Source organism: Panthera tigris, chromosome E1 (genome assembly GCF_018350195.1).
Source record: "Panthera tigris isolate Pti1 chromosome E1, P.tigris_Pti1_mat1.1, whole genome shotgun sequence".
Lineage (NCBI taxonomy): Eukaryota > Metazoa > Chordata > Mammalia > Carnivora > Felidae > Panthera > Panthera tigris.
The window spans coordinates 58,095,720-58,110,133 of record NC_056673.1 but is presented as its reverse complement, the minus strand read 5'-3'; the positions used below and the strand labels follow the sequence as shown (position 1 = coordinate 58,110,133).

The 14,414-nt window shown below is 62.0% G+C and overlaps 1 protein-coding gene across 10 annotated transcripts in view; it reads left to right on the top strand.

Annotated features, from left to right (window-relative positions):
- Nucleotides 1-14,414, top strand: part of RBFOX3 (RNA binding fox-1 homolog 3) — a 458,111-nt gene that overhangs the window by 380,610 nt on the left and 63,087 nt on the right. The gene's annotated exons all lie outside the window — the stretch shown is intronic.

Here is a 14,414-nt window from a genome sequence, read left to right as displayed (position 1 = left end):
CGCCGGGCCGCGGGGGGCGCGAGGGCGGGGGGGCGGGGGGGCGGGGGACCCCCCCCCTCTCCCCGGCCGCGTCGGGAAAGCCGGGGGGCCGCGCGGAGGCGGGGGCGGCGGGGGCGACGGCGGGGGCGCCGAGCTCTGCTGCAGCGGGGAGCGCGAGCGGGCCTCGGGGGAGACGGGCCACCCGCCTGGTGGGGCCGGCGAGGGAGGCCCGGGAGCTCCGGCCGGGGAGGGGGCTGGGGCCAGACTTTTGCAATCTGCTGGGCTGCGCAGGAAGCTCCGGCTGGTGAGGGGGGCAGAAAGCCAGAGCGACTCTGAGCCCCCAAAATCCCCCAGGACGCTCCAGGGGAGGTGAGCGCAGAGCATCAGCTTACTGCCTGCCCGCCTGCCCGCCTGCCGTGGTGTGCCGGGGCGGGGGGTCCTGCGATCCCACCCAATGCGGAATCGGTGCGGTCCCAGGCCTGCATTGGAGACGGAGAGGGGCCTTCCTCGCCTCCCCCAGGCCCCTTGGTCTCTCCGGGCTGCTGTTCCCAGTCCCAGCCCAGCCAGAGCCGACTGGGGGCTGCAGTAGCCTGCCTCACCCACCGTGGCCGCCCACACCTCGGGGCCTGTCCTTCCTCCTGGCACTGTGGGGCTGCCTTTTTTATCTGTAGCACCCTGAACCTCTGCTTGGGCCTGCAGGGGTGGGGGCGGCTGCCTGCTCGAAGAGGCCTGGGGCTTGAAGGGAGAAGCCCGGTGAGGCCTGGAGAGCTTCGGGCTGGCTGTCCTGGGGCCTGCACAACCCAGCGGGAGGGCTCCCTTAGGACCAGGTGTGCACCCTGGGCTGGGTGTGGAGGTGGGAGGCAGAAGGTAGTGGGTGTCATGGCAATGCTGATGGTCAGGGTCAGGCCAGGCCTAATAGCCTGAAGCGACCATGGACCCCCGCCGTCTCTCCCATGTATCATTTGAAGAGAGGAGCCCAGAAGTGTGTGTTTCTTGGAGACGATGCCAGGCTCCAGGTGGAGCTGGGCCTTTGGATGGTGGGTTCTTGTCTTTTTGCGCCCCTTGGGCTCTCCAGAGAGCCAAGAAAGAAGGGACCGTGGCAGGTGGCTCAGGAGGAGCCGTGGACACAGCAGGCAGAGACGGGGCCCTCAGAGCTGAGCCAGGTCGGTCAGCCCCTGGACCGCTGGGTACTCAGGTCAGCCCCTTACTAGGATCCGCGCAGTGGGGATCGCCGAACACGTCGGCAGCTGCAGAGGAAGGGCCGGGGGACTGCCTGAAGGTGAGGAGCAAAGGGCAGCCGGAGCGGCCTGGGATCCAGAGACCCTGGCCCTCGATCCCACCCTCCATAGGACCACCTGTGACATCTGGGCAGTCCTGGGCACAGCTCAATAGCCACAAAAACTGCTGAGGGGACCCCTCTGCCCCCAGGCAGGCAGGTGTCCAAGCCCGAGCCGTGGCCGACTCCCGAAATTCTCCATCATCACGTGAGTTGCACGCAGTCAGGGTGGACCCGGGAGGTCAGCCTTCCAGGGCATCCCAAATTTCCATGAGTACAGCAATCGCTTGGGGATCTCTGGGGTGGGGCCCAGGAATCTGCATTTCTAACAAGCTCACAGGTGAAGTCACGGGGCAGACCACTCAGGTAGCCAGCATCTGTAGCACCCTCCCCGGCCACCGGAACGTATGCCCTGGGCTGCTAGAAGAGACTCCAGCCCCCTCTGCAGACAGTAGGATTGGAGGCTATTCCAGGGCTTATTGGCTGTGTCAATAAGCAAGTCAGGTCCCCTCTCTGAACCTCAGAATCTTCCTCGGAGAAAGCGTCCTGTCCTCCCAGGCTGAATGGGAGGGTTGAGTTGGGATGAAGTACCAGCCAGCCTCTGGAAAATGCCAGATGTTGGCATCATCTTGATGGAGTCAGACGTGTGCTCGTAGTTGGGGTGAACGTGCCAGCAGGACCGGTGAGGAAGGCACTCTGATTCTTCCAGGGCTGGGTGACTGCGTCCCCACCTAACGGCATTTGGAACTTTCTGTAGGGGCGGCGGGAAAGCAAGAAGATGCCGATGAGCCGTAGCCATTCCGAGTGGGTGTCAGCCATGAGCAGAATTGCTTCTGGGAAAGCCAGAGCGTGCCCACTGGGGCCAAGCTCCGAAGTACCCTGTTGCCTACGAGGCATTTCCGCAGCGGGTGGCCGTGTGTCTCCGTGGGCCGGGGAAGATCTTAATGCAGCCGTTTCCGGGCTATCTTTGGGGGCACACGTTAACAGGAGCTCACGCAGGTCTGGTGGTCCAGGGCCAATGCGAGACAAAAAATGACGCTTAGTTGGAGACGCTGCTTATCCCAAACCACGTTGGGAGTGAGACAGAGCCTCCCGTGTCCCCTGGAAGCGGAGGCCATGTGAGGAGGGGGCCTGGGGCAGCCCCCGGCCGGGTGTCCAGAATCCAAGCTTGCCTCCCCCGCAGCCCCACCGAGGAGTTGCAGGTCTGCATGAGTGAGCCTTGGTGCCGCATGTAGGCTGTGTGTTCGGTCTCGGCAGCACGTTTGATAACAGGAGCAGGAGCAAATACGTGAAATCAAGCAAGACAAGAGACGTGGTTTGCGGCGCATCAAGATACAGCATTTAAACAGGCGAGCGTTGGAAACATACCGTCTTTCAAACTTGAAATTAGAACGTAAAACCCCAACCAGCAGAGTGCCGTTCTCTGTTAACGTGGCAAGCTCTTCCTGCTGCACGGGCTGGACCCCAAGTGTGCAGAGGACGGGCCGCGTCCCCTCTGGGACGCAGTGACTCCGTAATTCATTAGAGATGCTCGTTGCCGGGCATCCTTTCTCGCAGCGTCTCGGTGGTGCTGATATTTATTTGTCAGAGTTCCGACTGTCCGCTGGACAAACTTCAGGTCCCCCAGCACCGGGAGAAACCCGGCTGCAGCTGGGCTCTGGCATTCGCTAAGAGCCTAGCCTAGCAGCCCCGGGCAGCGGTTGTGTCCCCACCTGCCCCGCCCGCCGCTGGGCCCTCGATTTCCCACGGGGCGGCCCAGAGCCCTGGTCCCCCTACATCTGGCCCCACCTAGGGATCCTGGGGTGCTGTCATCCGTGGTGCATTGCGGCCAGCCCGGCAAGGGGTGAGGCCAATACCGGTCACCTTTCAGAGCAAGAAGGAGCTCGTCTAGAAATCTAGAACATTCGCAACACTCCCTATGAGGCCCTTGTCTGGGCTCCAGTAGAAGAAAGTTGTAAAGAATGGGGGGGGGGACCCCTGTGCCACAAAATGGGATTTTGTCACAGTAATTACTTCTTACTAAGCTGCAGTGCCCTATAGAGGAATCTCATCACCATATCCGATTGCAAAGCCGGGAACTCGCTCTGGGGGAGAGATACAGGCGCCTTAAGTTTCGTAGGAGGGAGCGCCGGTGACGGAGAGGAGGGGCCGTGCCGGCAGGATGCTGGCCGGTCCCACGGACAGCAGCCCCTGGAGACCGCGAGCACTGGGGCCTTCCTGCGGGCCGCGTTTGGAGCTCTGTTGATCTCATCATCCTTCTGTTCTTAATCAAGATGAAATCACAGATGGCCTTGCGTGCCCTCGACAACACTGGCAATCACCGGAAGTTTCCGTGGAGGATGTGGCGTTTCCACGCAGCTTCCAGCGTGAGGCGGGCCGCGTCTTGGTGTTGTTGACAAGACGCGTTCCCTCGGGGTGTGGAACCCAAAGACTTCTAGAGGGGGGGTGGTCAGGGAATCCTGGGGTCTATTTGAGATTCATTAGGAAGCTCTTCTATTAATAATCAACGGGGGGGGGGGGGGGTAGCGGACCCGCTAACGCAGGAACTCTTAGTAGGTTTAATTACCGTGGCAAAGGGGACGCCCCTTCTGACACCGTCCGAGCACGCCTGACGGCTGTCTCCGTTCCCTGGGCAGTTGGCCTATCGCCTTGGTGTGATTCCAGGAACCCCCGTCTGAGACACGTTTGCTCCAGGTGGCAGAACGTGCCCGTGGGTACGCCCCGGCCAACGGGAGGGGCAGGCACCGAACAGAAGCGTGTCCGCGTCTTGGGCAAGGCACGCGATCCACGTCTGCTCTGTTGCTGTCCCCTGGTCGCGGCGTCTGTGGCTTCTTACCCACTTTTCCCTCTGGCGGCTCACATTTGTTGTGGAGTCTGCTGAGCGTACGTGCGCGTTTTACAGTTGGGGAAACTGAGGCACGTAGAGGCCGGGTGACGTGCTGACTCATAAAGCCACCGGCCAGCAGAGCCTGGCTTCGACCCCAGAAGCCTCGGGCTGGGGGGGGTATCGAGGACCGAGGAGGTCCTGCCCTCTGACCGCTTCCTGGCCACGCGCGAGACAGAAGTGACCCGACGGGAGCCCTCACACGGCCTGAGCTCTCATCTTGCCCACAGACTTGTCGCCAGCAGCGTTCCGGAGGTTCCCGTTGGGTTGGGGAGAGCGGACGTGGCCTGCCTCGTTGCATCTTGCTCTGCGGGCACGCGGGTTTCTCCGAAGAGCGTTGAGTGGGGAGCTCTGTGCGCTGGGCGGATGATGGGCACAGGAGCCGGGCGGGCAGGTCCAGCCCTGGGCACAGGTGGAAGGCGCTCCACGGAGGAGAGGCCGGGTGCTGGGCGTTCAGACCCAGCGGAGCACGAAGTCTGCGCAGAGCGGCCTCGGACCCCCTACTGCCCTGCGCGGCGCCTCTGCCCAGAGGTGGGGGCGCGTGGGGCATCTTGCAAGCCAGCGCGTCGCGATGTGGACAGACGTTCGTGTCTCGGGGCCCGGAGGGCTGGGGGTGGTCCCGGAAGCAGGTGGGGAGTGGCCGACCCTTCTCGGGACAGCGTTTGCGGGATTTTCCAATTCCATCAAGGAGGCCTGCGCCCGTCTCTCACAGCTACGGCGGGAGACTGAGGTTCAAATGACATTACCCTGTTTCCCGGAATCAGAAGTGAAGGGTTGGCTTGGCGGTCATCCTCCCTGCCTTTGGGGACCCCTAGTGAGTCTGAGGAGCGGGTCCCCCCTGTACTGAGGTTCCAGGTCCTTATCGAGTACAGAGAAGCCACGTGCTGACGGCCCCACACCATGACCCGAGTTTGTGGGCTTTCCCGGCCCGTCTGGCTGGCAGGGCCAGGGAGCAAACATGGTGGGGCAGGCCGCAGCGGGCGTGCTGGGAGGTCAGCAGAGGGCAGGGAAGGACACTGCAGCAGGGCCGACTCTGCCCGCGGCCTGTCCCCTCCCCTGGCATGGCCCAGAGCCTGTGCCCACGACACCGGCCGGGCAGGTGCTGAGCCATAGAGCTTGGGAATCACATGTGGCCGCCGTCCTTGCAGGAGGTGAGGCTGAGGTCCAGGCCCACATGCTCTCTGGTCCTGGGGACAGTCACCTGAAGGTGGCTCAGAGTGGAATGTGGGGCTCCAGGGAGACAGCAGGAGCCCGCAGCGCCTCAGGCCAGCCCTGGGACGGGGCCTGCGGGCCTTGACTCCTAACTCAGCCGGCAGCGGGCCTGTGGGCAGCGTCCAAAGCTCCTGGTGGTGCGGGATCAAGGGACCCTCGAGGGCCTCTGTGACCAGGGGGTTGATTCTAACCCAGGTGCCAAGAAGCGGCAGCTGCCGACAGGGCTCCCTTACTCCCCAAGGCCAGGGCTTGACCAGCCGACCCAGGCCTCTGGGGTCCCCGCCTGCCATCGGCCTCTGTCCTCCTAGCCCCTCTCCCCGTGCTTACTGACTGGTCTCCAGCCTTTGCCATCCGCCTTCGTGTCCGTTCTCGCTTCCAGAATTTTCCATGCTTCTGAGCCTCTCCCCCTTCTTCCTTCCCGGCCTACTTCCTCTCCCTTCCCATATTCGTTTTCCCTGTTTCTCCCCTTCACCCGTGTCTTCTTCCCCCAGGGGATTCTCACCCCCTCCCATCTTCTGAACCCTGGCCAGCCTGCATGACCCCCTCCGGGCCCCGCCATAGCCTGCCGGCCCACGGGCAGATCGCTACCTGGTTCCATCAGGGGCTGTGCAGACTGGAGCCACGCTGGCTGCGGGCTTCTGTGTCGCCAGTGCGGCAGGTGTGGTCGGTGGTGTCTGGGTGCCCAGGGAGAGCGAGCCTGGTTCTGGAAGGAGGCCCTCTGGGGCTGCAGCGGGGGGGCTCACGGGAGGCCTGGGGAGGCTCTGGGGCCAGCCGGGCCCAGCCCACCTGCGGCAGCCTCGAGAGGCAGTGGAAGCAAGTCCTGTCCTCCCCCAGGTTAGGAGCTCCGAGGGGCCATCAAGGTCTTTGTAGCTTCTGGGCCCCTGAGCAGCTCAGAGAGTCGGCAGAAGATGGGGAGGGCGGCACCCCCAGGGCGTCCACAAATTATCCACGGGGCAGCTGTTGGTACCAGGCGCTACAGTAGGGCCCTGGGGGGAGAATTGGAAACAAAGCCCCCCGCCCCCAGTCCTGTGCCCCCTGGGGTCACAGGCTCGACTCAGTCACAACAGATGAGTTCTAAGAGTGGCAAGCACGTGTCCCCCCCGAACGTGGCCACGAGGGCACGTGCGGGGTCCACCCCGGTGGGCAGAGAGGGGGCCAGCCGACGTCTTCCCTGCCAGGCCCAGGCTTCTGTGTCTCGAAGGTGGGATTTTGCTTTCTCTTTCCTTCCCCTCCGGAGGGCTGTAGGGGTTGCAGAGACTCCCGCTTCTTGCCCCCCTCCCGGTCCATACCTGCCCCATCATCACCAACCCAGGCATGCTGTCCAGCCTCTTAGTCACCCCGAGGAGGCGGCTTCAGTGTGTCCGGCGGGCAGGCGTGCGGGCGCAGGTATCAGACCGCAGTGCTCGTGTGCGGCGTGCGTGGGAGCGTGTGGTCGTAGGCAGGCGTTGAGAAGGCAGAAGGAAGCCGCTGTGACGATGAAAACTGCCCCTTCTCTGCCCCACCGCGGGGAACCTACCACCCAGCGTTTGGGGGCGTTCCGGAGGGAAGTTCCCCTCGTCCCTCTGCCTCCACGCTGGGCCACCTGGCTGGGAGAGGACCCCTGCTCCCTCGTTCCTCGGTGGCTTCCTTTGTTCTCCTGCTTCTCTTGGTGGAGATGAGCAGGTCGGGAATTCAGAAGGAACTTGAGCAAGCTGTTAAGGTGAACCGAAAGGAAGCAAGCAAAAGAAACACGCAAGTTCCTGAGCCCCTGAGCGAATGCATCACCCTGGCGATGCATCTGGGGTCGGGGAGTCACTAAGACGTCATTGAGGCCAACCCCTTCCCTCCGGTTCAGCTTCCGCATGTGGTGGGTGCAAATCTCGGACTGTGTATGAGGAGGGGAGGTCCCACGACCTCTAGTGTCCCACTAGACGGGGAGCCAATCGAGAACTCACTGCCGTCGCCAGCCACACGGGGAAGTGCCAGGGTAAAGCCTGGAGTAAAAACCAGGGCCAGGTCTGATTTCTGCTCTGCCCAACCTGCCGTCCTCCTGAGCCTCAGTTTCTCATCAGTAAAGCAGCACAGCCACCAGCGAGGGCTGCCTGGCGTGGGAGGTGGGGTTAGAAATGGAGAGCCTGTGCCTGGGGATTTGTCCCGTTTTTGGTGGGAAAGGCACTGCCGAACCAGGCGTGTTTATGGATGATCGGTCAGGAGAATGAGCAGAGGGCATTCCAGGCTCAAACAGGATCTCGAGAGGCTGACGGTCCTGGAAGGTCAGCAGGTGGGCACATCAGGAAGGACAGACCTGGACAGGACAGAAGGTGGGAAGGGGCGGTGGCTTTAAAGGAAAATCTCTGGGGCACCTGAGTGGCTCAGTCGGTTGGGCGGCTGACTTTGGCTCGGGTTATGACCTCACAGATCATGAGCTCGAGCCCCGCATCGGGCTCTGTGCTGATGGCTCAGAGCCTGGAGCCTGCTTCGGATTCTGTGTCTCCCTCTCTCTGCCCCCCGCCCCGCCCCGGCTTGTTCTCTCTCCCCCTCTCTCTCTCTCAAAAGTAAATTTCAAAAAATTAAAAAAATAATAAAGGAAAATCTCAAAGGACATTTCTAACTGTAATTTCCCATTGGTTGTCTTTGGAAGTGATGAGTTCCCTGTCACCGGAGGAATTCAACAGAGGCTGGATGACTCACATGTCTCAGAGGCTCTAGAACAATGCTGTCCGGTGCAAATATGGAGCCAGCTGGTAGGAAAGTCTATAGTTTACGGTAGCCACTTAGAAGTGAGAAGCAGCAGATGAGCTGAATTTCGGTAATACGTTTTGCTTGACCCCGTATGTCGCAGAAAATCACCGCCACGTGTGATCGGTGTGAAGTAAGTTATTGACGAGGTGGTTTGCGTTTTTCATTTTGCGCTAAGTCTTTGAAGTCCGGTGCGTGTACATCACATACCTGTTGGGACTAGCCACGTCTCTACGGCCCCGTGCTCGTGTGGGGTCGTGGTTAACAAACTGCGCCGATCCGGAACGTTTCCATCGTCGCGGAAAGTGCCGCTGGACAACACAGAACTCGGTCGGCCTCGCTGCGCAAAGCCTGGTCTTTGGACCAGCAGCGCAGGGAGCCAGCTAGAAACGCAGCCTCCTCCGTCAGAATCGGCATGGGACGGAAGGCCAGGGAGGGGTCACACCCCTCTAGAACTCGGCGTGTTTCAGGGTAAGGACAGGGTGGCCTTGGGATCTGTGACCGCAGGTCTGAGTCCCATCGCGCCCTCCAGCCTGCTCGTGCCCGTCTACACACGCTCTGTGTTCCTAACAAAGTCCCCACCTGCCCGCGGCAGAGTGGAAAAAACAAAACACTAAATGGTGTGATTTTCTGCCCATAAGCATAAATCTGCTTTTGTGTATAAAATGCCCGTTTTAGTTAAGTGACAGTGAGACCCGCTGTTTCCACCTTCCCCTCTCTTTTTGGTCTTTGTTTGGTAAAAAAATAAAAGGCCAGCCACTGGAATCAATTTCCCCCTTTCTCCCCTTAAAAAAAAAAAAAACACATCGGGGGCGCCTGGGTGGCTCAGTCGGTTAAGCGTCCAACTTCAGCTCAGATCATGATCTTGCGGTTTGTGAGTTCGAGCCCCATGTCGGGCTCTGTGCTGACAGCTCATAGCCTGGAGCTTGCTTAAGATTCTGTGTCTCCCTCTCTCTCTGCCCCTCTGACGCTCACGCTCTGTCTCTGTCTCTCTCAAAAACAAATAAAAACGTTAAAAATGTTTTGTAAAAAGGGGCGCCTGGGTGGCTCAGTCGGTTAAGCGTCCGACTTCGGCTCAGGTCATGATCTCGCGGTCCGTGAGTTCGAGCCCCGCGTCGGGCTCTGTGCTGACAGCTCGGAGCCTGGAGCTTCGGACTCTGCGTCTCCCTCTCTCTCTGCCCCTCCCCCGCTCATGCTCTGTCCCTCTCTCTCTGTCAGAAATAAATAAACATTTTTTTTTAAATTTAAAAAAAGTACATCGTACTAAGTGGTCCTGTTCAAAAGTCTGGAAGCCAGCGACCTACAGGAGAAACCACTGAGCCCGATCCACACCCCCCCCTCCCCCCGCCTGTTTTTATAAAAAAGTTCTGCTGGAACGCGGCCACGCTCATTTGTTTACGTGCCGTCTGCGGCCGCCTTCGCAGAGCAGAACAGTTGCAACACAGACCATATGGCCCGCAAAGCGCCAAGTGTTCGCTGCAAAAGTTTGCCAACCCCTGACCCGGAGCAGGACTGTCCGCGGAGGTTCAATGGGAGCCACCCCGGGGCGCCGAGGTTTCCAGCAGCGGCGTTTACCAAAGTTGCAAAGAAACAGATGAAATCCACTGGAGGGATCTGGTTGATTTCACCCGGTCCAGAATCCGTTGGTGGCAATAGCTAATCGACGTAAATGTGACCGAGATACTTGGCATTCTTTCTTCACGCTAAATCTTCGACGTCCACTCTGTATTTTTTGCCCACGGCACGTTGCACATCGGACCAGCCGCGTTTCAGATGCCCAGCAGCCACATGTGGCCGGTGGCTGCTGTGGGGGGCAGCGCAGGTCTGGAAGGAAGGAGGCCGGTCCCAGCGGGCGATCTGGGGAGGTGGCTCACAGCAGCCGGGCTCTGCCGCGGGTATCAGTGGTGCATCTAGACCGTCTCAAAGGGAGAGAGACAGAGGGGCGAGCGCGTTCAGGCCAGCTTCCTCGACTGCCTGGAACCTGGAGCGCAAGGGAGAGAGTGACAGTGGGGGTGTGTTTGGGTCTTCGCGGAGAAACTTGGGCTTTTCTCAGTAGGCAGTAGGGAACCGTGAAAGGCCTCGAGCAGGGGGCCACGACATGATCGGATCTGCAGGCGACGAAGGTGAGTCTGGGACGGAAAAAGGAGGCTACAAGCCAGGGCAAGAGATAACGGGGCCTGACCCAGGGGTGGGGCGTGGGGACAGGGATACGGTGGGCTCGGTGAGGAAGATGTTGCACGTCCCCCGTGCACGCGGACTGTGGAGAAGGAGGGTCCCTGTGGCATTGGTGGTTTTTCTGGCTTGAGGTTGGTACTGATGCGTGGTTGGGTGGGCCGTTCCTGTGGCCGTGGCCCTGACCCCGGCTTGTGCGTTCAGCCCCGGGGCCCTTGCTCCTTGGCGGACAGAGGCCTTCCCCCGCCAGCCCCGGACTCCACACCCCCCCCCCCCCCCGCAAGCTCCAGACTGGGCTGCACGTCCCAGAGGAGGACCCTCAGGCCCTGCCCCCTCTTCTGGCCTCCTTTCCAGCCCATTCAGCTGGACCAGAGAGGGTGCACCGGACAGGTGTGAAGGCCTGACTGTATGATTTTGGCAGCTTAACTAACCCTTCATCTCTCATTCTCCCTTGACATCTGGTCTGAGCCCGGCTGCAACCCGGGCGGCCCCCCGAATCCTGCCCTCAGACATGCTTCAGAGCTTATCTGCAAGGTAGATGGGACCACCCAGCGCCTCGCTCCAGAGAGGCGGTGGCCCCACCCTGCAGCCCCAGCGTCCCCAGCCACTGCCAGACGCCTGGCCGGGGAAGGGCATGGCAGGGGCTGGGGGCCAGGCGGCAGGCGGCCTCCTAGGACAGGCTCCTGGGCGGAAGGTGATGGGAGCCAGAGCATCTGAGGGAGGGGCAGAGAGGGTCCCGAGTAGAGAATGCTCACCTCCGCGCCACCTGGGGAGGCCTCACAGATGAGGGGCCGGGGCGGTTCCAGGCATGGGGTCTGGGGGGGGAGAACAGGCCGACGAGCCAGGGGCAGCCTGAGCCGGGCTGGGGGTGCACCTGGCCAGCTGGCGGGAGGGCGCGTGGCTCTCACCAGGACTGCCAGTCCCCAGACGCCCGCCTGACATGCTCTCATTTTCTTCAAGACGCGGCTGTCTCTCGTGAGACCTTCCTTGACTGTCACTAAGCCACCCCACACCCCTCCGTCCCCCTCCCCCCCCCCCTGTCTCTCACCTTCCCCTGCTGTAGTTTTCTTCAAAGCCTTTATGGACACCTGATCCGTTTTACGCTGTACCTGTTGATCTGCCTGCCTCTAGGAGGGGAAGGACTCCTGTGTGTGTTGTTCACTGCCGGTTCCCCGGCACCTAGAACAGAGCCTGGCATGTGGAAGGTACTCAGGGAACCTGCGTGATTGAGACCCTGCCTCTGGCGGCCTCGGGGACCCAGTGGCCTGCCCTGTGCCGCCAGCCAGGCACCTGCTCCGAGCCCGTGCACTGCAGCAGGGAGGTGACGAAGCTGGGGTGGGGTCTGCCCTCCCAGCCCCTTGCAGGGGTTCCAAAGCTCAAGGGGCAGGAATGTTCTGGAGGCAAGCACGCATGGCTCATCTCCACCACCCACCGTTTTTCCCGTCTCACCGTGTGGTCTCTTTTTAATGAGATAGAACCCGTATCGTAAACACACCCGTGCGAAGTGCGCAGCCCCCTGGTTTCCGTACGCTGATGAGGCTCTGCAGCCATCGCCGGTGTCTGACTCCGGAACGTTTCTGTCCCCTAGGCATTAAGCAGCCGGTGCCCTGGCCCTGCCCCTTGCTCCTGGGCAGCCCCCAGGCTGCTCTCTCTGGGCCTACCTCCTCTGGACATGGCACACTAACAGAGCCCTACCGTCTGGGGCCCTCTGCCTCTTGGGCTCTGCAGCGGGGGGGTGGGGGGTGCCTGCAGTGGGGAGCGGTAGGGCCCTGCCCTCGAGGGCTTGCACGGTGTGGGGGGGAGCGGTTTCTCGGTCCTGGGCTGGGTGTGACCCGAGGAGCCACCCTCAGCTGGCCTCCAGAGGGGCCTCGTGGGAGAGGTTCACCCACCCGCCCTGCACAGGATGGGTGAGTGTGTGGGCTTGGGAGCAAGAGGAGGGGGGAGCTTGGAGGGGGCCCCTGAACCTCCCCAATTCGGTCTCCTTATTGGTATTCTAGCATCTTGGTCCGAGCCTTGGCCCTGCCTAGGGTGCGTGGGAAATCGTCTGGTTTCTTCTGACGACGCCCAGACAGGGGATGCCCATCGAGCGAGCGCCTGGGCCAGAGGGGACGTGTGTGCCCGTCTCTGAGCTCCAAGGGCCAGCCGGCCGCTCAGACTCCCGCAGCCCCAGCACCGTGCAGGGGCCCCTTGGCAGAGGCGGGGCAGGGGCCCGGGCGGCCGTTTCAGAGGTGTCCTGGGGCCAGCAGGCAGCCTGGCGAGAGCGTGTGTGTGTGTGTGAGAGAGAGAGAGAGAGAGAGAGAGAGAGATGCGGTGGTCCCCAGGGACGGCCCGTGTGACACGGCTACAGCATGGCTGACGACTGGGGAGAGGGCAGAGCGAGTGGCTCTGCGGGCTGGTATGTGTATCTGCGTGACGCAGGGCCCGGGGCAGGCGCTAGGATGGGGGGAGCAGGGAGGATGAGCCAGCAAGCGGCCTTCGTCCCTGCCGGGCCACCGTCTCTGTCCCAGTGCCCAGAGCCTCCTGCAGAGTCCTCAGTGTCCCAAAGTCGGGCCTCCCTGGGCGGGCCGGGCCTCGGGCCTCAGTTTCCTCATGGGTCCGTGGGCCGTCTGTGCCTCCTTCCGTCACATCCGGTGGGGGGATAGTGGCCGGTGCAGCCCCAGTGGCCAGTCCCAGGCCGGGGATGGCGATGCTCTGGCCTCTTTAAAGCTGCAGATACACTCAGTCCAGAATAGGAATCGCTAAAACAAGGTCACTAAGTGTGTAGTTTATCTTAAATATTTCCGTGTAGCAAATTAACAGTTTAAACCTGGGCTGGAGCAAATGCGGTGCGATTGTGCCTTTCACAAGTCGATGACAGTGATTATCTTCCTGCAGAATTGAAGGCGTACATGGGAGGCCTGACCTCCTGCTCCTCACCCTGTGCAGCCTCCCAGTGGGCCCCGGGGGCGCCAGGGCTCCCCAGGAGCTGGGGGACAGAGCGGCCGGGGCCCTGGGGGCTGGATGTCACAGTGGGCCGTGTGCCCAGAGACTTCGGGGCGGTGGAGTCTCTCGTGGCGGCTTTGCTGTTACCCAGCTCCCATAAATCCGGGACTGACCACGGCCCCTCGCTCTCCACCCCCCACCTGGCCCTGTGGCTCGCAGCCGGCCGGGGACCCCCACCCTCTTCAGTTGTGCGTCTTCTCTCTCCCTCCTCCTTGGAGGGGGTTGGAAATTGCTAGAACCTTGTAGGCTCTGTGCTGCCCCTGGGAGTGGGGGGACTGGAATGGACCCTAAGAGGATCCAGCTGCCAAGAGAGACAGCTTCCCGAGGCCCCTCTGGCATCTCCGGCCGCCCTCTGGCTCCAGGTTGGCCAGGACCCAGGGTGGGGCCGACTGGGGAGATGTGGAGCAAGAAATCCAGGCGGGAGGTAGCACAGGTGCACCAGGGAAACTGAGGCACCCACCAAGGGGCCCTCCCCCTGGGGTCGCAGGCAGACCCTGCCCCAGGCCGTTTGCAGGCTTGGGGTGAGGGCTGAGGATGCCAGCACAGGGTGGCTGGGAGGTCAGGAGACTGCGGCTTAGGGCCCTGGTGCCCCTTCTGTAAGGTGGGGCTCAGGGCCCCTGCCATGCCTGCGATGGGCGAGAAAGGGCTGCGTCCCACGGGAGGCTGCAAGGGGGCCGTGCATCACTTTCAGACCCGCATGCGCAGTGCAGTGCTGGGACGTTCACACCCCTCCAGATCAGCGCCGCCGCAGAGGGGGCCTGATGGAGACCCCGGAGGGCAGGTGTGACCCCAGAGGGCAGGCGAGGTCTTCAGCCTCGTGCCTGATAGAGAGGGCCTGTCGCAGACCCCGCGGAGCAGGTGGGGGGAGGATGTCCTCGGCCTCGTACCTGGCCCGGCGTGCTCTTCCTTGAGTTTTCCCAGCAGCCCAGCCCAGAGGCCATCAGCCCATTTTACAGAAAAGAAAACCTGAGGCACAGAGAGACCAAGGTGGGGGTGGCGTGCCCGTCTTAGGGAGACGGAGCTGACCCCTGAGGTGCCTCCTGAAGAGCCCCCCCCCCCCGCTCCCCCTGGTTTCCACGCGGTCACTTGTTTGAGGGCGTTTCTCCCGGAGAGCAGAGACTCCAGGTTTCTGCCCCTTGGGGGTTTTGAGTCTAACTTGCCTGCCCTGACCTTCGCCCACCGTAGGGTGTG